The sequence below is a fragment of the Bos grunniens genome, chromosome 9, assembly GCF_055505025.1.
Source record: "Bos grunniens cultivar Pamir isolate PY7600 chromosome 9, Bosgru_T2T1.0, whole genome shotgun sequence".
In the NCBI taxonomy this organism is placed as follows: domain Eukaryota; kingdom Metazoa; phylum Chordata; class Mammalia; order Artiodactyla; family Bovidae; genus Bos; species Bos grunniens.
In genome coordinates this window covers 79,084,191-79,108,119 of record NC_141173.1, presented here as the reverse complement: position 1 = coordinate 79,108,119, position 23,929 = coordinate 79,084,191, and positions in this window count along the sequence as shown.

The following is a 23,929-nucleotide window of genomic DNA, read 5'->3' as shown; positions in this document are numbered from 1 at the left end:
CTTTGGTGCTGTCAACACCCATCAATGTGGAGTTCCTCCTCATTCCACTGAAGCTTCAACATACCGCACCTCATCATCCTTCTGTCACTGTCTTGAATGTAAACCGTCCCTGCTTCCCCACTCAGACCCAGATTTCTACACCAAGCCAGTATCATGGCTTCCTTCTCTGTGCCAGGAGTGTATGCTATTTTGCTTTTTACTCATAATGGTTTTTGGGTTTAATCATTCAGAAAAGAAGGAAGGGGGAAGGAATGAAGGGGAGAAGAAAAGAAAGGAGGGAGGAAAGAAAGGATTCTTATTTATGTTTCAAAATTTGTTGTTTGCTAAGAATATTAATTAACCAAAAAAATATTTTTAAACATCATGGAAGAAGGGAAAATATAAACATACTAACCCGCCACAAAATTTCTAAACAATTTTGACATAAAAGAATTACATATCAAAATCTATGAACTGCCATAGAATGCATTTAAAGCAGTGATCAGAGGAAAACTCATAGCTTTAAATATTATATCAGTGAATGTGAAGGAATACTAATAAGTGAATTAAATTCCAACTCATTGAGGAAAAAAACAAAAAGTGAGCCCAAGATAAGCACCAAGAAAGAAATAAGAAGATGAAAATCAACAATTCAAAAGATTAAACACAGGAAAAAAATACAAAATTAATTAGCAAATAAAAATGCTTTTCTTTAAAAAAAAACTAGATAACATAATTTAAAAAAATATAGATCATAAATATGTGAATTCAGAAATAAAGCCATAATAAAAATTATAAAGAATATTTTGCAAAGTTTAATAAAAATGTTATAATACCTAGATAAAATACAGGCTTTTCTAGGGAAAATTATCAAAATTGACTCCATTAGAGGTAGAAATCTTAAAGAGATCAATTTCCAAGAAAGTAGAGAAATGAATGGTTTTCCATGGTGCCTCAGATGGTAAAGAATCTGCCAGCAATACAGAAGACCTGTGTTCTGTCCCTGGATTGGGAAGATCCCCTGGAGGAGGGCTTGGCAACCCACTACAGTATTCTTGCCTGGAGAATCCCCATGGACAGAGGAACCTGGCAGGCTATAGCCCATGGGGTCACAAAGAGTTGGACACGACTAAGTGACTAAGCACAGCACAGAGAAATGAGACAAAGTTTGTGTAATTTTATACAGAAATTATTTTACACTTTAAAGGTCAAATAATTTCAATGTCATTTTTGTAACAATGCAAAATCTGATTGTGGTAAGCAGAATTCTAAGCCAGTCCCAAGCGTTTCACTTTCTAATGTAAATGCCCTGTAAAATTGCCTGCCCTTTGTATGATTATAATCTGTGAACATATCACTGCAGAGATCTTTTTATGTTTTATGGCAGAAGAGGATTATCCTGGGCAGGCCAGACCCAAACAAATACTTTTACCTAGCTCTATTTTGACTTAAATGTTCTTTAATTCTAAATTTACTCTAAAGGATGAACTTATATTTTACTTGATAATTCAGGTTAAAACAAAAATCACGATATCCTGCAATTCTTCCAATATCCCTCTGAAATAAGCAAGGCTGAAACAATTAGCTCCATTTTGTAAGTTATACAATTGAGATAAAGAAATTAAGATATTTGACAAAGACAGTGAAGAACCAAATTTACAGCCAGGCTCCTATAATTTTGGAATTTGTATTACTTTCTGCTGTGTTGTTATGGGTTGCAATGTGTCCCTGCCAGTCTCACATTCATATGTTAAAGTCCTAAGCCCCATACCTCGCTATAGGACCTTAATTGGAAATAAAGTGATTATAGATAACTGATTAAAATGAAGTCATATTGGAGTAAGATAAGCATTTGATATAACTAGTGTCTTTATAAAAAAGGGAAATTTGGACAGACACACACCCATAGGGAGAGCTCATGAAATGCAAGAGACAAGAAATTTTGTCATTTATCCACTCAGTTTGTGGTACTTTGTAGCAACAGCTCTAGTAAACTAATACAAATATCTTACTACATTTTCAGGTAGGAAATTATAATGATCAAGATTAAGTGCATGTGTTTCATATTTCCTCCTTCTACTTCACTAAAATGTCATTTATGTTATGATTATTTTAATCTAATTTCATAGGCTGGAATGATGGAAATAGCGTGTGACTGTGTTTTCAGTCGTGTCCAACTCATCAAAACCTCAGTAACTGTAGCTTGCCAGGCTCCTCTGTCCATGGGATTTTCCAGACAAGAATATTGGTGTAGGTTGCCATTTCCTCCTCCAGGGGATCTTGCTGACACAGGGAATCACGTAAATAGTATAGAGAAGCAATTTAACTTAAATTTTACCTCTGATTCAGTTAGACTAAATTTACTGAGGAAAAAAAAATCACAATTGATCGTGTCTTTTATGCAGCTATACTTTAGGTAAAGCCCAACATCTTCTTTATATATAATTAAAACAGATCACGAATCCTCAAGGTTTCCATTTATCATGCAGGTTTTTGATATTGAAATTTATTGGTAATGTTATTCTATTACATTCTTTAGATAGAATTAACATTCTGCAAATTATTCAGCATAAGTAGGTTACATGCAACTTTTGGGAAATGCTTATATTGAACAATGATTCTTTGTTTATGTGAAATTTAAATTTAGCCATATTTCTCTTATTTTGTCTGGTATCTGTAGACTATCTCAGCTAATTTTTGGCTATAAGTGGATAAAACCAGAAAAAAAAATCAGCAAAGCCACAATATATGTGTGTGCTCAGTTACTCAGTTGTGTCTGACTCTTTTGTAACCCTATAAACTGTAGCCCACCAGGCTTTGTCCATGAAATTTTCCAGGCAAGAAATACTGGAACGTTTTATACCTCCTGGGATCGTCTCAATTCAGGGATCAAACGTGTGTCTCTTACATCTCCTACATTGGCAGGCAAATTCTTTACCACTGCGCCACCCTGGAAGCACAAAGCCATGATGAGCCCTCCAGAAATTCCACTGTGTGGGTTCCAGATGGTAGGGAGAGTTTAGTAAGTAATACAATTGGAAAAGCAATAAATACATTTTAATGTATCAAAAGTTGCTTTGATGCATCAAAAGTTGCGTTGATATCAAAGTAATTTATTGTTGTGAATCAGCTGACTCAAATGAAGCAATTTCATTTCTATCCAGGAGAGACATAATATATTGAAATACCTTCAGTTACCATGGATAAAAACCAATAGAGATAGTTGGTTATTTAAGTATTTTCAATTTTTATAATAAAAATATAATATTCCAGTGCTTCACAGTAAGCAGGAGTAATCATCAAAAGAAAGTATTCTTTTATATATGATAATAAGGGCCCATTTGCTTTTGATAGTTTAAACATTTATTTTCAGTTTTAAGTGTATATTTAGGATATCTTACTGCACTTAATAAAGTAGAATACTTTAATTTCAATCAACACAGTTCCTTGCTTGTGTTTCTTCTTGCTCTTCTCTGGGGTTAGCACACTCTTTTCCCAGATTTTCAGATGACTAGCTCTTTCATGTTGCTCTACTCTCAGTTTACAAAACATCTTCACAAAGGAGCTTTCATTCGCCAGTTTCTAAAGTTGACATAGGCACATTCATGCTGTCTATTATACTCTCTCGTTGAATTTTCTTCTTAATGCCTAAGAATATTAGAGCTTGCATTTTCAGTGTACTTTCTGTGTATTTCTGATGTATTTTAATTTACTTTTCAAAATTATGTTACCCTGTTGTTGTTCAGTCACTAAGTCATGTATGACTCTTTGCGTCCCCATGGACTGCAGCACATCAGGCTTCCCTGTTCTTCACTGTCTCACAGTTTGCTAAAATTCATGTCCATTGAGTCAGTGATAATATCTAATAATTTCATCCTCTGCTTCCCTTTTCTAGTATCTAAATTCCATAAAGTCCAATGTTTTGTCTAGGTATCTCACAATGATATTCTCTAAACTGGGAACAATGCTTGCCAAACTTTAATGTAGTGTCTTACATAGAAAATGACAACCTCTTGGGTTTGGCCACACCTGTAGGGTTGAACCAGAAAGGATCAGCTTTTGGGTTTCAGAGACCACAGCCCATGCTTGGTGAGTCCTAGCACTGGTACTCTTATATTTATTCAAAGTTATCATTTGGCCAAAGAATGGGGTTTTGGAAGCACTTGGAACAGACCCTTGATAAATGCACGTAGAGTGAAATTCTTATTTTACAATATGCAAAATGGCAAATCTTATGCTTCGGACTCTTGACCAGTGGAAAGAAATGATGAAAATACTGATAAAAGAAGGACTGTAAAGATTCAATGAAGTAAAGCATGTGCCTTATATCACAGATTATGATTTTGTAATGATTCTGTACTTATAGCTACTCTCAAATCATTAATACTTTATAAAAGAGGAATTAAGAGGTATTTTTAAGAAAGTAGGGTGGGGCACTTAACATGAATTGACTTTAGTGATTGAACTAGCCAAAAGAAAGCAATCAGTGAGGGTAATTTCTATAGGAAAATATGAAATAATCACAACACAGACAGTTGAGAACATTTGCTAGAGCTTGGTATGCAGGATCAGAGAGACTAGGTTTTCACTTTTTTAAACAAATGAAAGTAATTTCTTTATATCATACCCTAGTGAAAAATTGAAAAGTACTTGTTATCTTTGAGAAAATAAAAATGTTAACCTAGAGAATAGATATCAAAAGTTATCTTTAAATTTTGTTTATTTAATAATTGATTATTTAATAAAATAGCTGGGAGACTTTTGGACAAGATGGGAATCAGAGTTATTGATTTTAACTTCATTAATGCTATTACATTTTCAGTTTTGTCTATTATTCAGTTTTGTCTGTTATTCAATTTTGTCTAATATAAGTTTTGTCTATTATTCAAATAGTAGCTCATATTTACTAAAATCCCCTCCTATTGTCTGAAGATTTTTCTATTCATGTTTTTATTAGGATATTGATGAGAAACTATTGTAAGAAAATTTTTGTGCTTCCTTACTAAATTAATTTTAATTATTTCCATCCACTTTGAATACTCTCCTTTGATCTACATTATATGTCACTAAGTGTTTTGCTGCAAACAACATGAATAAGTTTTTCATATTCCTTCAGCAAATGTAAATGCTAAAAGCAAATCTATGTGAAAAATGTCAGTATAATAAACTTAAATTTAAGTACAGTGCTAAGTATGGTATGGAACACCTATATTTAATTAATGAGTAATATTATCTATCATTAATGGTTTGAATCAGAGAAGGCAATGGCACCCCACTCCAGTACTCTTGCCTGGAAAATCCCATGGACAGAGGAGCCTGGTGGGCTGCAGTCTATGGGGTTGCACAGAGTCGGACAGGACTGAAGTGACTTAGCAGCAGCAGCAACAGTAGCAATGGTTTGAATATTCAACAGAAATGAAAAATTTATAGTATATTTATAAACTGTGGTTACAGAAAGTATCCAGATATCCAGTCACTAAACTTGCATGGGGGTTCCCTGGTGACTCAGCAGAAAAGAATCCTCCTGCCAATGCAAGAAACACAGGTTCTATCCTTGGTTGTGGAAGATGCCCTGACAAAGGATGGCAACCCACTCCAGTATTCTTGCCTGGGAAATCCCATGGACAGAGGAGCCTGGTGGGCTACATTCCATGGGGTCACAAAAGTGTAGGACATGACTTAGCAAAGAAAAAACAACTCCAAACCTGCATAGGTGTGGAGGAAAGAGACCAAACTTATCTTCTTATTAATCAGTATGCCAGTAAGTTCTGTAGGCTAGATTCTGTGCCTAAATATTTTGATAATATGTGTAAGTGAAAGTTGCTCAGTCATGTCCGACTCTTTGTGACCCCATGGACTGTACACTCCATGTACTTCTCCAAGCCAGAATACTGGAGTGGGTAGCCTTTCCCTTCTCCAGGGGATCTTCCCAACTGAGGGATCGAACCCAGATCTCCTGCCTTGCAGGTGGCTTCTTTACCAGCTGATCTGCAAGGGAAGCCCAAGAATACTAGAGTGGGTAGCCTATCCCTTCTCCAGTGGATCTTGCCAACCCAGGAATCAAACTGGGGTCTCCTGCATTGCAGGTGTATACTAGTTGAGCTTTAAGGAAAGCCCTGATAATATGTACAGCTAAACGCTTTTCTTTGTGCATGAAAATGCCCTAGAATATTTCCTGTTCTCTTTTGCTTTACATTTGCCTCTATTTGTTCCTTCTAATTCAAGTCTGTCTTTTCAAACGTTTGGTTTTATTTCTTAATATCTCCAGAAAGTCTGTGGTAGACAGACTTCTAAGCTAAACTCAAATGAGTCAAATTCTTGTATTATTCTCTCTCCTTCTTTGTAGGCAGAGCCTATGATTTGTGTCTAGCCAATAAAATATGACAAAGGTAATGGGATACCATTCTAATGATTACCAGCAAAAAGCAAGAGATTCTTTTACAGAGTTAGAAGAAGTCAGGTTCCATATTGTAAACGAGGCTCTGTTGGAAGGCCACGAAACAATGAAATGGGGGCTCCTAGCTTCTCTTTGCATGAAATGTTCCCTTGGTATCTGTAATTTTCTTGAAGAGACCTCTAGTCTTTCCCATTTTCCTCTATTTCTTTGCACTGATCACTGAGGAAGGCTTTCTTATCTCTCCTTGCTATTCTTTGGAACTCTGCATTCAAATAGGTATATCTTTCCTTTTCTCTTTGTTTTTTTGCTTCTCTTCTTTTCACAGCTATTTGCAAAGCTTCATCAGACAGCCATTTTGCTTTTTTGCATTTCTTTTTCTTGGGGATGGTCTTGATACCAGTCTCCTATACCATGTCATGAACCTCCATCCATAGTTCATCAGGTACTCTGTCTATCAGATCTAGTTCCTTAAATCTATTTCCCACTTCCACTGTATAACTGTAAGGGATTTGATTTAGGTCTTCAACATTTGATTTAAGTCTTCAAGAAAATTAGATACACCTCGGGAACATTTCATGCAAAGATGGGCTCAATAAAGGACAGAAATGATATGGATGCAACAGAAGCAGAAGATATTAAGAAGAGGTGGCAAGAATACACAGAAGAACTATACAAAAATGATCTTCATGACCCAGATAATCACAAAGGTATAATAACTCACCTAGAACCAGATACCCAGAAATGTGAAGTCAAGTGGGCCCTAGGAAGCATCACTATGAACATAGCTAGTTCAGGTGATGGAATTCCAGTTGAGCTATTTCAAATCCTAAAAGATAATGCTGTGAAAGTGCTGCACTCAATATGTCAACAAATTTGGAAAACTCATCAGTGGCCACAGGACTGGAAAAAGTCAGTTTTCATTCCAATTCCAAAGAAAGGCAATGCCAAAAAATGCTCAAACTACTGCACAATTGCACTCATCTCACACGCTAATGGAGAAGGCAATAGCACCCCACTCCAGTACTCTTGCCTGGAAAATCCCATGGACAGAGGAGCCTGGTAGCCTGCAGTCCATGGGGTCGCTAAGAGTCAGATACGACTGAGCAACTTCACTTTCACTTTTCACTTTGATGCATTGGAGAAGGAAATGGCAACTCACTCCAGTGTTCTTGCCTGGAGAATCCCAGGGACCGGGGAGCCTGGTGAGCTGCGGTCTATGGGGTCGCACAGAGTCGGACACGACTGAAGCGACTTAGCAGCAGCAGCAGCAGCAACACACGATAGTAAAGTAATGCTCAAAATTCTCCAAGCCAGGCTTCAGCAATAAGTGAACCGTGAACTTCCAGATGTTCAAGCTGGTTTTAGAAAAGGCAGAGGAACCAGAGAGATCAAATTGCCAACATCTGCTGGATCAACCAAAAAACAAGAAAGTTCCAGAAAAATATCTATTTCTTTTTTATTGACTATGCAAAAGGCTTTGACTGTGTGGATCACAACAAACTGGAAAATTCTGAAAGAGATGGAAATACCAGACAACCTGACCTGCCTCTTGAGAAATCTGTATCAGGTTAGGAAACAATAGTTAGAACTGAACATAGAACAACAGACTGATTTCAAGTAGGAAAAGGAGTACCTCAAGGCTGTCTTTTGTCACCCTGCTTATTTAGCTTATATGCACAGTACCATCATGAGAAATGCTGGGCTGGAGGAAGCACAAGCTAGAATCAAGAGTGCTGGGAGAAATATCAATAACCTCAGATATGCAGATGATACCACCCTTATGGCAGAAAGTGAAGAGGAGCTAAAAAGCCTCTGGATGAAAGTGAAAGAGGAGAGTGAAAAAGTTGACTTAAAGCTCAACATTCAGAAAACTAAGATCATGGCATCTGGTTCCATCACTTCATGGCAAATAGATGGGGAAATAGTGGAAATGGTGGCTAACTTTATTTTGGGGGGCTCCAAAATTACTGCAGATGGTGACTGCAGCCTTGAAATTAAAAGACACTTACTCCTTGGAAGGAAAGTTATGACCAACCTAGACAGCATATTATAAAGCAGAAACATTACTCTGCCAAAATAAGTCCATCTAGAGAAAGCTATGGTTTTTCCAGTAGTCATGTATGGATGTGAGAGTTGGAGTATAAAGAAAGCTGAGTGCCAAAGAATGGATGTTTTTGAACTGTGGTTTTGGAGAAAACTTTTGAGAATCCCTTGGACTGCAAGGAGATCCAATCAGTTCATCCTAAAGGAGATCAGTCCTGAATATTCATTGGGAGGACTGATGTTGAAGCTGAAACTCCAATACTTTGGCCACCTGATGTGAAGAACTGACTCCTTGGAAAACACCCTGATGCTGGGGAAGATTGAAAGAAGAAGTAGTCTGAAACAACAGAGGATGGGATGGTTGGATGGCATCATTGACTCAATGGCATGAGTTTGGGTAAACTCCAGGAGTTGGTGATCGACAGGGAGGTCTGGCGTGCTGCAGTTCATGGGGTTACATAGTCAGACATGACTGAGTGACTGAACTGACCTGAACTAGCTTCCCTAGTGGCTCAGATGATAAAGAATCCAAGTGTAATGCGGAGACCCTGGTTCATTCCCTGGGTAAGGAACATCCTCTGGAAAAGCAAATGGCAACCCACTTCAGTATTCTTGCCTGGAGAATTCCATGGAGAGGAGCCTGGTGGGCTGCTGTCCATGGGGTCACAAAGAATCAGACTACTGAGCTTGTAACACTTTGACTTTCACTTTAGAAGCCAAGACCCCTGGTTGACAGTCAACAAAAAACAGGTATCTCAGACCTATAACTGAAAGGAAATGAAATCTGCCAACAACCAAATGTGTTTGGAAGAGATCCTTGAGCTCTGAAAGGAATGCAGTCCAGTCAAGATTTGCCCTGCAGCCTTGCAGAACACAGAACAGAAGCCTCAGCTGAATGATGCCTAGACCTCTGACCCCTAAAAACTGGGATAATATGTGTTGTTTTAAGTCACCAAACTGTGGTAATTAGACAACTAAGGTATTCTACCTCACCTACAAAATGTCTACCTTTTCTCACATTGCTGTTTCTACTTGCAATGACTCCATATCCTATCCCTTTGTTCTGCCTCACTGACTTTTACTTATCTTATGGACTCACATCATGTGTTGCTTCTCAGAAGATGACTGTGACTTCCACCACAAAATAAATTAGATTGCATGCCTGTCTGTTCCCATGATATGTATACACTTTCTTATATTTTATTTTAATAAGTTTCCATATGAGGTTCTTAAATGAAAGAATTATTCTTATTCTAAAACATTCTGAGTTAATATAATTTATTGAGCTTCCATAATAAATAGGAGTGGCTCCTATGTTTTCAATTTCAAGCAGTCCTTAAACTCCTAGCTGTATTGGAATCATACAATTTCTGAACCCAGTTCTGGGGCTTAATGTGTTCATATTTGCATTGGAAGGGATGCTCTGCCCAGCTAATCATTTTAGTCATATTCTTAAGAATCACATTCTCCAGAAATTACAGAGGCATGGAATTAGCTGTAATTTGTGAAATTGTCATACTCTCTCATTCCTTGGTGCCTTTTCAGTTTTTTCTTTATCTTCTTAGGGTATGTATTGTGCTTTTTTTTGTTGTTTATTAAGTCTTTCCTTGTTTAGAGTTCAGCTTAAAAGCTGATTCCTCTGAAAAGCCTTCCTCAATCCCTAGACCTTCTGATTACCACCCTACAAAACATAGCATTAATTATTCATTTACAAGCATCACTTTCCTACAGTCTATAAGGTGCATCTTGTGTTAATTAGTCTTTGTGTTCCAAATTGATAGTATTGTACTTGAAACATAAGATACTAACATTTTTTTGAATGAATAAATAAATGTCAGAGTCACATAAGTAGAAATTCCTTAGAAGAGTAACTTCAAGAATCCTCCTGATTTGTAACATCAGAGATATTTCTAGAAATAGTGATGCTATAAAATGAAATGACATATGAGGCAATCCTAGTCCCACTGACAAATGATTTTGATATGTGCCACATTCCCACTCTCACTTGAGCATTATCACTTAGTGAACACCAACTGTCAAATGGGGCTTCCAAATCTCCAAGGTATTTTTGGGTATAAAACAAGTTTGGAAACTTACTATGAAGTAGTGAAGCTAATATTCATGTATGGTTCATAGAAATTTATTACATTACTTTGGTTATGGTCCTGATCATAGCCACTGGCAAATTTCTTCATAGAAGGTAATTACTAGTAAATTAATTAATTAGAGAACTCTTCATGTTCTTAATTCCAGGAAGTACATGGAAAAGGATTTATCTTTTAACATGTCTTATACTTTGTACCAAGATCATGTTGAAACAATGATAAGATGAAAGATTGAAGGAATATGAAATAAATTTTTAAAATGTGAAATAAAATCAAAATAATAAACTTTAATTATGCTTTCTATTCACAAATATTAAACCAACTCTCTCTCTAAATTCTAGCTGAAAATTTCTAGAAAGACCTGTAATTGTAACCCTAGTTTAAATTACATTTTTGTCATAGGACTAGTTTCAGATCTAATAAGCATTATTTTTTCATTGTTTATATTTAAGATCAGAAAACATGTTGAACAGATATGTATATAAAGTTATCAATAACTTCACTACTCTCTTTAGTGTCATTATATTTACTATATTTGGCCTTTAACTCCATGGTATCATATTACAGTCAGTATGTTCAAAGAAAATACGCTCATATCTCCCCAAATATGCTTATATCACAGGATATTTAAGTAACCTGATATTTACATCACACAAAACTATTTCACATTACATGCTAATTAACAATATTTATTGATCTTTTAGAGAGTAATTGTGGATGATCATGAGTAGATATAAAATGGACTACTTGGTCAGTATAAAGTACTTTGTAGCCCTCTATTCAATAGTACTAGGTCTCATAACAGTCATTTCATTTGGAAAATCATAAGATGGTACCCTATTAATGTTGCCTAGATTTCAACCAAATGACTATGTAGATGTGAAAGACTTAATATCCAATTAGCAACCTCATGATTCATCTACTCCCCCAGGCTTGTTTCTAATCATAGCTTCTAATATTACATGTAATATTGGAATGCTGGAATGTACACATAAAAAATTTAACAAATTGAATCTTGAATGGTTGAAATATATACTAGGTAAAAGCTCTCTTGCAGATGATTATTTTACTTTCATGTATCTATGAAATCCATTTATTACATTCACCTTAGAAATATACACACTTATTTTATAGCTGGCAAATCGACCAATGAACAATTATGTTTGCCAGTAAAGTATGTTATCTGAGCATAAACACGAATTGGCTTGTAAAAAGTACAGTCTGTTAGCTAAGTTTGACTTAAAGGATTAGTATACATTTATATTACCTCTAAATGTTGATATTTATTTTAGAGGAGATTATTCAAGTATGATAATAAGATAGGGGAGTGGAAATAAATTATAAAGGGTTTCCATCCTAGCAAAGGCATAGCTTTATGAATATAAAGGTGGAAATATCTTTATTAATATTTTAATAACATGAATTAACATTTGAAGAATCTTTCAAAATAGTCTTAAAAACAGTGTCTATATATCTTAAAAAATCTTACCAATAGATTCAGATATTTGAAATAAAATCTCAGAATTGTAAAAATGCAAAATTTTTCTCTTCATCTTTATCCACCCACAGTCAGTCTTGCTAAATATGAAACATAATAGGGAATATAAAAAGAATAATTAATATAAGCTGTTATCTTAAGCTGAGTGGATAAAATGCTCCAATTTGACAAAAAGAGTGGTGGTGTAGCAATAGACTTTGCAATTGTTTCTTCTTGCTAACACCTGGAAATTAAAATGATTTATTCTATATGTCCAACTCTATGGTCACACTATTGAGACTTCAGTTCACTTCAGTCACTCAGTAGTGTCCGACTCTTTGCAACCCCATGAACTGTAGCACGCCAGGCCTGCCTGTCCATTACCAGCTCCCAGAGTTTACCCAAACTCATGTCCGTTGAGTCAGTGATGCCATCCAGCCATCTCATCCTCTATTGTCCCCTTCTCCTCCTGCCCTTAATCTTCTCCAGCATCAGGGTGTTTTCAAATGAGTCAACTCTTTGCATCAGGTGGCCAAAGTATTGGAGTTTCAGCCTCAGCATCAGTCCTCCCAATGAACACCAGGGACTGGTCTCCTTTAGGATGGACTGATTGGGTCTCCTTGCAGTCCAAAGAACTCTCAAGAGTCTTCTCCAACACCAAAGTTCAAAAGCATCAATTGTTCAGCATTCAGCTTTCTTTATAGTCCAACTCTCACATCCATACATGACTATTGGAAAAATCATAGCCTTGACTATTAGGACCTTTGTTGGCAAAGTAATGTCTATGCTTTTTAATATGCTGTCTAGGTTGGTCATAACTTTCCTTCCAAGGAGTAAGTGTCTTTTAATTTCATGGCTGCAATCACCATCTGCAGTGATTTTGGAGCCCCCAAAAATAAAGTCAGCCACTCTTTCCACTGTTTTCCCATCTATTTGCCATGAAGTGATGGGCCCAGATGCCATGATCTTAGTTTTCTGAATATTGAGCTTTAAGCCAACCTTTTCATTCTCCTCTTTCACTTTCCTTAAGAGGCTCTTTAGTTCTTCTTCACTTTCTGCCATAAAGGTGGTGTCATCTGCATATCTGAGGTTATTGATATTTCTCCCAGCAATCTTGATTCCAGCTTGTGTTTATGGGAAAATAATTTTTCAAAGAATCATATATAACAGTTCATAGGAAAATATTTGATAAATCATGATTGATTTACATTCCATAAAATTAGTTTATCGTTATTTTTAAAGATTCTATCTATGATGTCTTCTCAGGTACAAGTTACGTTGAAATTTTTATGTTGCCTATACTGCCAAAATCTCTGTGTATAAAATGTATTTTTGAATTTAGAACAGTCAGAAAAATGGAAATCTAGAAACTGTTATTTTATAAAAGCTTTATTTGAGGGAAATAATAAGTGATCAATGTGTAAGATGAGTAAACTAGCATGTAGGAAGTTTCACAATTAGAAATGAAAATGACCCATGGCTTAGATAATGTGGGTGGGCAGACTTTAATTTATGCAGATGACTACTAATATCAAATAAAGTCTGAGCATAAATACTGAATAGCAATGAAAAAAGAGCAACCCAATATTTAATATTTTTATGCCTCTTGATAGCTTCATGAATGTCTTTTGAATAACATCTAACTGGGTTAATCATAAAGATTATATGGGAAAATTATACAATGATTTGGTAAAATAAGGTATGTAAACTCTTAGATAAATAATATGTAATCTTCACAACTTATTATGGTCAAAATGTTATTCTAACAGACATACTTTCAAAGTACAATGAATAGCATACTTACCTTAGCCAGAAGTTATCAGTTGAAACATATATGCTCTTTAAAACAATGACCCCCACGGCCAATTAAAAATGTCCCACAGAATTAATTTCCATTATTCTGAAAGTGAACAATGTGTCAGTCTCCCTACCATCTGAGCCACCAGGGAAGCCTGTATATATACTTCTATGTAAGTATATATGGAGAATTATTCTCAGAATCCAAGTAATGAAAATTATTGTTTACACTTATTTTAAAAATGGAGTTTTTGCCCCTTTACAGAGATAATGATTCAGTGACTTTTGGCCACTCAGTCATGTCTGACTCTGTGACCTCACAGACTGCAGTGCACCAGGCTCCTCTGTCCATACGATTCTACAGGCAAGAAGAGTGCAGTGGGTAGCCATTCCCTTCTCCAGGGGATCTTCCTGACCCAGAGATCAAACTCTGATCTCCTGTATTGGCAGGCAGATTCTTTACCGTTTGAGTCACCATGGAAGCCATTACAGTAGTAATAGTCGATCACTAAAGTGTGTTGATCCAATTAACTGTGCAAACACAGTATCTTAATGCACCTATTATGAAAGAGACTTTAATATTTAGTCTTCTTTATGATTTTATAAATTCTACTTGTTCTATGAAGCTTCTATGGAACCAAACAAGACATCCTATTTATCAGTTACATTGTTTATTGTTTAACTGTCTTTTTTTTATTAATTAAATGACAAATGGCTCAGTCAGTACACAAAACTGCTGTAGAGACACTAATCTGGATATATAACAAAGAGAGGCAAAATTAAAGAATAACATAAAATATTCGAAGTGTAATATATAGGAACTATGATTCAACGGCCATTATTCTCTGTGTTCTGCAATAATGATAGCTACATTATAGCTCTAAGTTCTGTAATAATGATAGCTACATGCACAACTTTCTAATTGGAGTCTAATATTACTCCTGGCACTTTCCAGAAACAACATGTTCAGAAGAATGGCAATTTGGTGCACCCTTTTGTATTTCTTCCAGTCTCTTCAACTTTATTCCCCTATTCTTTAAATTTCCTCATTTTCTCTTTGCTTTATGAGTATGCTTTGAAAATGGTTTCAGATATAGATAAGAGAAAACCCACCTCACTTATATGCTCCTAAATTTCTTTTTAGCAAAGCATATGCTTGGCATATTCCAGTTCAACAAACTTAGAACATGTCATATCATATATCAAGCAAACTGCAAAGAATTTCAAGCAGGATTAATATGTTTATGAAAATCACCAGTGAAACCTTTAAAAAGTCAGACACTGAGCAAGTGTATAGAATTGGAATTTCTGTGTGAAGGGCCTGAACACTTTTATTAAGAAAAAATCTCTCTGAAGAAGATTAATATGTAAAAGGAGAGAACTGAGAAGGTCTACTATGACTGACAAAACCAATATTGCTTCCTTTGTGGATTTATTACAAATGAAACTATTGAGGAATTATAAAGAGTTTTATTTCTATGGCTCAATAGTGAACCAATCTTGTCATTAGTATTCTCATTAGCCACCACATCTCATTGATTCTACCAGTGTATTTTCTGCTAACCTGTCACTTACTAAGATAATTACTTGCCACTTAGATAATAAATCTATTCCTTTTAGGAAAGTCAGATGGATTCAGATTATTTCTTCATATCCTAAGGACCAATTTCTTTAGCAGGAAAACATATTATCATAAATGGTATACTGATAGCTGTCATAAGATGTCGTAAAATGTCACATAATGCCATAAAATGTCATAAAATCTTTAGATCAAACAACATAATGACAATAAGAAGAGGACATTTCCAAAGGAAAAGGATGACAGTGGTTTTTCTCCCATGATGATGGCCCTTATTTGCAACCTATGTTAGATAGTCTCCTTGGACAACCAGTCACATTCTTCAACAAACCTGACATATTATGACTTATCTACTTGAAAAGGAATTAGAAGTCCCTCTTATAATTTATGGCAGTAGAGTGTACAAATTCAATTTCAGAGAAATTATTTTTAAAAAGCTTAAAGATATTGGCTTATTCATTTTTTGCCTAATCCTCATAAAAACATTACCTATAGGATTATATTTCTCACTTCCACTGTATAATCATAAGGGATATGATTCAGGTTATACCTGAATGGTCTAGTGGTTTTCCCTACTTTCTTCAATTTAAGTCTGAATTTGGTAATAAGGAGTTCATGATCTGAGCCTGGTCAGCTCCTGGTACTGTTTTTGTTGACTGTATAGAGCTTCTCCATCTTTGGCTGCAAAGAATATAATCAATCTGATTTTGGTGTTGACCATCTGGTGATGTCCATGTATAGAGTCTTCTCTTGTGTTGTTGGAAGAGGGTGTTTGCTATGACCAGTGCATTTTCTTGGCAAAACTCTATTAGTCTTCACCCTGCTTCATTCCCTATTCCAAGGCCAAATTTGCCTGTTACTCCAGGTGTTTCTTGACTCCCTACTTTTGCATTCCAGTCCCCTATAATGAAAAGGATATCTTTTTTGGGTGTTAGTTCTGAAAGGTCTTGTAGGTCTTCATAGAACCATTCAACTTCAGCTTCTTCAGTGTTACTGGTTGGGGCATAGACTTGGATTACTGTGATATTGAATGGTTTGCCTTGGAAACAAACAGAGATCATTCTGTCGTTTTTGAGATTGCATCCAAGTACTGCATTTCGGACTCTTTTGTTGACCATGATGGCTACTCCATTTCTTCTAAGGGGTTCCTGCCCACAGTAGTAGATATAATGGTCATCTGAGTTAAATTCACCCATTCCAGTCCATTTCAGTTCGCTGATTCCTAGAATGTCAACATTCACTCTTGCCATCTCTTGTTTGACCACTTCCAATTTGCCTTGATTCATGGACCTGACATTCCAGGTTCCTATGCAGTATTGCTCTTTACAGCATCAGACCTTGCTTCTATCACCAGTCACATCCACAGCTGGGTATTGTTTTTGCTTTGGCTCCATTCTTTCATTCTTTCTGGAGTTATTTCTCCACTGATCTCCAGTAGCATATTGGGCACCTACTGACCTGGGGAGTTCCTCTTTCAGTATCCTATCATTTTGCCTTTTCATACTGTTCAGGGGGTTCTCAAGGCAAGAATATGAAGTGGTTTGCCATTCCCTTCTCCAGTGGACCACATTCTGTCAGAACTCTCCACCATGACCCACCCGTCTTGGGTTGCCCCATGGGTATGGCTTAGTTTCATTGAGTTAGACAAGGCTGTGGTCCTAGTGTGATTAGATTAACTAGTTTTCTGTAAGTACGGTTTCAGTGTGTCTGCCCTCTGATGCCCTCTTGCAAGGGCCTAGATCTGATAGATAGAGTGCCTGATGAACTATGAAATGAGGTTTGTGACACCATACAGGAGACAGGGATCAAGACCATCCCCATGGAAAAAAAATGCAAAAAAGCAAAATGGCTGTCTGGGGAGGCCTTACAAATAGCTGTGAAAAGAAGAGAAGTAAAAAGCAAAGGAGAAAAGGAAAGATACAAGCATCTGAATGCAGAGTTCCAAAGAATAGCAAGGAGAGATAAGAAAGACTTCCTCAGCGATCAATGCAAAGAAATAGAGGAAAACAACAGAATGGGAAAGACTAGAGATCTCTTCAAGAAAATTACAGATACCAAAGGAACATTTCTTGCAAAGATGGGCTCAATAAAGGACAGAAATAATATGTACCTAACAGAAGCAGAAGATATCAAGAAGAGGTGGCAAGAATACACAGAACTGTACAAAAAAGATCTTCATATCCAGATAATCACAATGGTGTGATCACTGACCTAGAGCCAGACATCCTGGAATGTGAAGTCAAGTGGGCCTTAGAAAGCATCACTACGAACAAAGCTAGTAGAGGTGATGGAATTCCAGTTGAGCTATTTCAAATCCTGAAAGATGATGCTATGAAAGTGCTGCACTTAATATGCCAGCAAATCTGGAAAACTCAGCAGTGGCCACAGAACTGGAAAAGGTCAGTTTTCATTCCAATCCCGAAGAAAGGCAATGCCAAAGAATGCTCAAACTACTGCACAATTGCACTCATCTCACATGCTAGTAAAGTAATGCTCAAAATTCTCCAAGCCAGGCTTCACCAATATGTGAACTGGGAACTTCCTCATGTTCAAGCTGGTTTTAGAAAAGGCAGAGGAACCAGAGATCAAATTGCCAACAACCTATGGATCATGGAAAAAGCAAGAGAGCTCCAGAAAAACATCTACTTCTGCTTTATTGACTATGCCAAAGCCTTTGACTGTGTGGATCACAATGAACTGTGGAAAATTCTGAAAGAGATGGGAATACCAGACCACCTGACCTGTCTCTTGAGAAATCTGTATGCAGGTCAGGAAGCAACAGTTAGAACTGGATGTGGAACAACAGACTGGTTCCAAATAGGAAAAGGAGTACATCAAGGCTGTATATTGCCACCCTGCTTATTTAACTTCTATGCAGAGTACATCATGAGAAACGCTGGGCTGGAAGAAGCACAAGCTGGAATCAAGATTGCGGGGAGAAATATCAATAACCTCAGATATGCAGATGACACCACCCTTATGGCAGAAAGTGAAGGGGAACTAAAAAGCCTCTTGATGAAAGTGAAAGAGGGGAGTTAAAAAGTTGGCTTAAAGCTCAACATTCAGAAAACTAAGATCATGGCATCTGGTCCCATCACTTCATGGGAAATAGATGGGGAAACAGTGGAAACAGTGTCAGACTTTCTTTTTGGGGGCTCCAAAATCACTGCAGATGGTGACTGCAGCCATGAATATAGAAAACGCTTACTCCTTGGAAGGAAAATTATGACCAACCTAGATAGCATATTCAAAAGCAGAGACATTACTTTGCCAACAAAGGTCCGTCTAGTCAAGGCTATGGTTTTTCCTGTGGTCATGTATGGATGTGAGAGTTGGACTGTGAAGAAGGCTGAGCGCCGAAGAATTGATGCTTTTGAACTGTGGTGTTGGAGAAGACTCTTGAGAGTCCCTTGGACTGCAAGGAGATCCAACCAGTCCATTCTGAAGGAGATCAACCCTGGGATTTCTTTGGAAGGAATATGCTGAAGCTGAAACTCCATTACTTTGGCCACCTCATGCGAAGAGTTGACTCATTGGAAAAGACTCTGATGCTGGGAGGGATTGGGGGCAGGAAGAGAAGGGGACGACAGAGGATGAGATGGCTGGATGGCATCACTGACTCAATGGACATGAATCTCAGTGAAAAGGCATTTATCAGGAAAAGGCAGAAAAACAGTAAAGCTATCTCATGTTTAAACCATGTTACATAAGTTAAAACTTATTTATGGTTAAAATGCATACTAGCAAATGAGGAATAGTATGAAATTCTCTAATCTGATGTGTCTATCAAAAATTATTATATTTGATAGAATATTTAGCAATGAGACATAGGAAGTTTTTTCTTGAAACTGAGTCAAGATAACTATTCCAGCTAACACTTTTATTCAACATTGTACTGAGGGTTGTAGCTCATGCTAACACTTTTATTCAACATTGTACTGAGGATTGTAGCTCATGCAATATGGCGATAAAAAGAAATGGTATGTTAACTGTCAAAGAAGAAAATAAGACTGTCAGTATTTGCAGACAACTTGATTTTGATCATGAAGTATGTGTACAATAATATAATGGGAATGTAACACAACATTCAGATTGTTTAGAAGTATGTTTACCAAATGATTAAAAAATTATATATTTGAAAATAATTTAGAAATATAGAAAAACTCAGTTCATTTTATTTCTTATAATAAATCATCAAATATTGTAATAGTCATCAAATATTATAATACTCATCAAATAAAATGAGTAATAGCAAATGAAAAAAAAAATAAAGGCCAAAAAGAAGGCAAAGAAATTTCTTCACTTTACATTTATTCATTAATTTAACAAATGCTTCATTCTTATTTTGCTCAAGGAATATTTCAAGACTACTGTTTGATAATTGGTCACTATCATGATAATTTAAAAATATTTTATTTTTAAAATCAGAGAATTAACTGACATGGAAGTAAGAGATCAAATGTGGTTAACATTTAGAGAAAAATCTGTAGATATACTAGATTCTCACTAAATGTTCTATGGGAAATTTAATGGAAATCAGTCTCTGAGTTCATAGCAGAATATAATTTAAGGTGGTTCAGTAACATTTCACCATTAGTCAACAGGAATAAAGAAAATGTATGCAGAAAAAAATTAATGTAATCTTCCCATTATACACAAACTTATTCACACCATTAAGTAACATTCTCTTCTGTGACTTAACATGCATGCCTGCTACATGAACAGGGTACACAGGAGAACAGTGAAATTGATTAAAAGCTTTGATCACAAGGTTTATCTAAGAAAGGTTACAAGAATGATTTGGCCTCAGGTGAGATTTCAGAAGATGATGATAGCAGATTTTAACAATATGTAGTTCAAGTGCTTATGGCTATTTCTACTGAAATGAATGAATGAGAGATAAAAGTTCAAGGGTACAACAGGACGAATTTAACTTAAATGTAGAATAATGACTTCTTGTGAAATATGTTTCTCTAAGTTATGTCAAATTAATGTATATTATGATACCTATATTAAATTGTTTATATACTGATACGGTCACGGAGCAAAAGGGATAGAGTTAATTATCTTCTGAGGTCCCTTAAGTTCTGAAAATGTGTGTGTATGTGTGTGTTCATAAATACATTGTTCGTATATTGTACACATACTATATAATATGCTAATTAAAATCCTTATTTAACCTAGAAATATATTATTCTAAAATTTTAAGGTAATGAATGTTATAATTAAAAATTAAACTTAGTTCTCAACAGTAGGCGACCATATTTATAAGATATGTTTCAAGTTGTTATTTCCCTAATGACAAAAAGGAAGAAAAAATGTCCTCGTGTACCCTAAAGAGATTATGTTCATTGTCAGTGACTGCCCAAAAGAGAGTAATCATATCTGATTTTGGTTTCCCTTCCATTGTATTATCCATTTCAAATAATGCTTGTTACATATAAATACCTTATTCTGTTACAATCCTTTTGAATCATTTTGAGATCTTAAATCATTACAATATAATTCCTTAGTTTATCTTAAGCAGAATGTTTCTGCATATTATTTCTTTGTTCACAATAAACTAGTGAATAAATTAAAATTAAAAAAAAATTTAAAGTAGTCATTTTCTGAAATTTTAAAATGTTGTATACTCTCCCTCCCCTCCACCATCAAGGGGAAAGTATGGATGACACCAATGTTAACCACATTCCTGCAATCCTGAAAATTTTGATCATCTTTCTATGTTACCTCAAAATTGAAGCCTATATGTTTCATTCACTAGGTAATAAATGTGTGAGCAAATTCATTCCATTGTTGAAGACATAATACAATCAGTATAATGATTTTTGAGAAAGACGAGAGCTGGAGGTGTTTCCATCTCACTTCTGTAAAGAAGGAGATAACACAGGACTTGCCTGGCAGCTGAGCGCCCTACAGGTTGTATAGTGACTGCAGCACACAAGACAGGCAAGGTGCACTGCATCAAGAGAAAAATCCGTCTTAATTTGTACTTTCCCCTCAGGCTTCAAATCCATTTAAAAATGGACTGAAGCAATAACTAAAGGGATTTACACCCCAAGAAAATCACCCTTTTGAATGACAGCTTTGCTGCTTGGGGAAAATTCATCATAATTCAACTGTTTCTATAATGAGGGGAAGCAAATGTAAACTCAGCTACCTGGACCCAGCCATTGAACTTAGATAATTATTTCCCAATCAAAAAAAAGAACATCCTGTGGTTGTTTTATTTTTATTTGGCATGCTCTGGTATCTGTTAGCTTTGCTTTTTATAGATTTAATTGAAATTTCATAATCACAGAGTTCAAATACAGAACAGATTTGAGTCAGTACTCTGGAACAATATCATTCTCTTAAACCTCTCCCTGTTAAAAAAGAAAATATATATTTTTTCCTTTATATATATATATATATATATATATATATATACCCATGTTTTTATTAGACTTTTGCTTCTCTTGACTCTCAGTATAAAACTCTGTGCTCTAAGGATACATGCTATTAAAGAAAAGCCTGAGGCAAAACTCAAAGGAGAAGTGAGGCAGGTGAGCTCACCTAGATTATGGGTTTTAAGTTTATTGGAGAATTTAAAGAGGGGAAAAAAATAGAAGGAAAAACACTTGGGATTCAGCAAAAGCCAAAACGAATTTGGACCAAATCTGTCGTGAAACGATGTGTATTTTTAAAAGAAATGTAATCTGTGTTTCTGACTCATTTACAATGACCTTATCAAAATGTCATGTAGTGAAAGTTATTCAGGGTCCAATAATTCTTTTAAGCTTCTAAATAGCATTTCAAAACATTTTTTCCTAGTTTGATTATAAATGAACTCAAATTCCAAAAGGTCTGCCAAGGTCAATAAAATTCTCAGGAGTCATCATATTGAAACAGAATTTCAACTCTGCAATTTTTCCTTTCTTTACTGAATCACTAAAATGGTTCCAGGATGTTTAATTCAGTTGGTGACTTTGGATTGCATAAATTATAGACAATCAAATGAAAATCATGATAAAGCTTCTAAGAATAGACTTTAAAAATAAGTTATTTTGCACATGTGTTATCCACTGCAAAAAAAAAACTACCAAACCCACCTCCTAACCTTTTTATTCTACAGTGTAATAGTAGTTTCTTAATGTTTCCTTGGGAATTAGGAAGATGTCATGGGACATTTCAGTGCTATAGTAGACTCCTGGTACTCACACATTTTCCATGTTCTATACTCTGTGTAACAGTCTGCAGAGAAAAAGAGACAGTTGGAGGCTATTGTGATAATTTGGTTCAAACCCTGGGAGTTAAAATGGGAAGTTACATTAGGAAACTTAAATTTTCTGCCCAAAGAAATATTATTTAGTGGCAGAACTAGTCTAGATCCCCAAATGTATGTGTTAACTCTCTGTAACTTGCTTACCTCTCTTTCTAAAGATTGTGAAAACCCCCCATTCATATGGCTGATAATCAAAAAACATTGTCTAGCCCAAGGCATGACTATTATAATTTCCTCATACCTGGTTCTTTGTATTACTCTTGACTCTCCAAAGTCCTTGCCTAGCCAGTAGTGAGACAAATCCTATAGATCTTGTCACCTCTTATTTAAAATCCCCTATTCACTATTACTTTCTTTTCTATTCCTTTTTGATTAAAGCCCTTATTCTTTCCTGTAGGACCCTATGATGGTCTGGTACACTAATAAAGCTGACTGTGCTTTCATCATTCTGCACCCTCCCCCTACTGTCCCAACCAGCAAAGACACTGCTGCCCCAGAGACCTTGAACCTGGTGTCTTATTTGCATATATGTATTTCCACCTCCATCCTATCCCCAGTTATCCCTGTGGCTCACTCTCCCATTCAGTTCTCTGCTCAGTGTCAGCTCCTCAGAGAGACTTTTCCTCCATTCCCTACATAGAAAGCATCTCCTTTTGCCCCCTGCCTGGGTTTTGTTTGGTTTACTTCCTGGAACTCAACAAACACCACTGACAGTGTATCTGTGTCGCTTTGATGATTGGTCTTCATCTGTCTCAACCACTAGAATATAAATTCCATGAGGAAAGAGACATTTTTCCAAATTACACTGAACAGTGTCTAGTAGATTCATGCATTCATTTAGCTATGTGTGGACCTCTGCGAAAGCACACCTCAGAGAAGACCCATAGGATATTTACAAATATGATTAAAATACCCATTTCTCTCTTTGAGCCAATGCATGCCCAATATTTGCTCACATAACTACTGAGGCAAAGTACTAGAAGATGATTGATGAGATTGCTTTGCTTCTGTTCTTCAAAATCATTGGAGAATTCATTCTGTACATGACTATCAGTGACTCCCAGACAGATTTTTCTCTCCTAATCTCTACTCTTTTTCATGCTGTTCATGGGGATCTCAAGGCAACAATACCGAAGTGGTTTGCCATGCCCTTCTCCAGTGGACCACATTCTGTCAGACCTCTCCACCATGACCCATCCATCCTGGGTGGCCCCACACGGCATGGCTTAGTTTCACTGAGTTAGACGAGGCTGTGGTCTGTGTGATCAGATTGGCTAGTTGCCTGTGA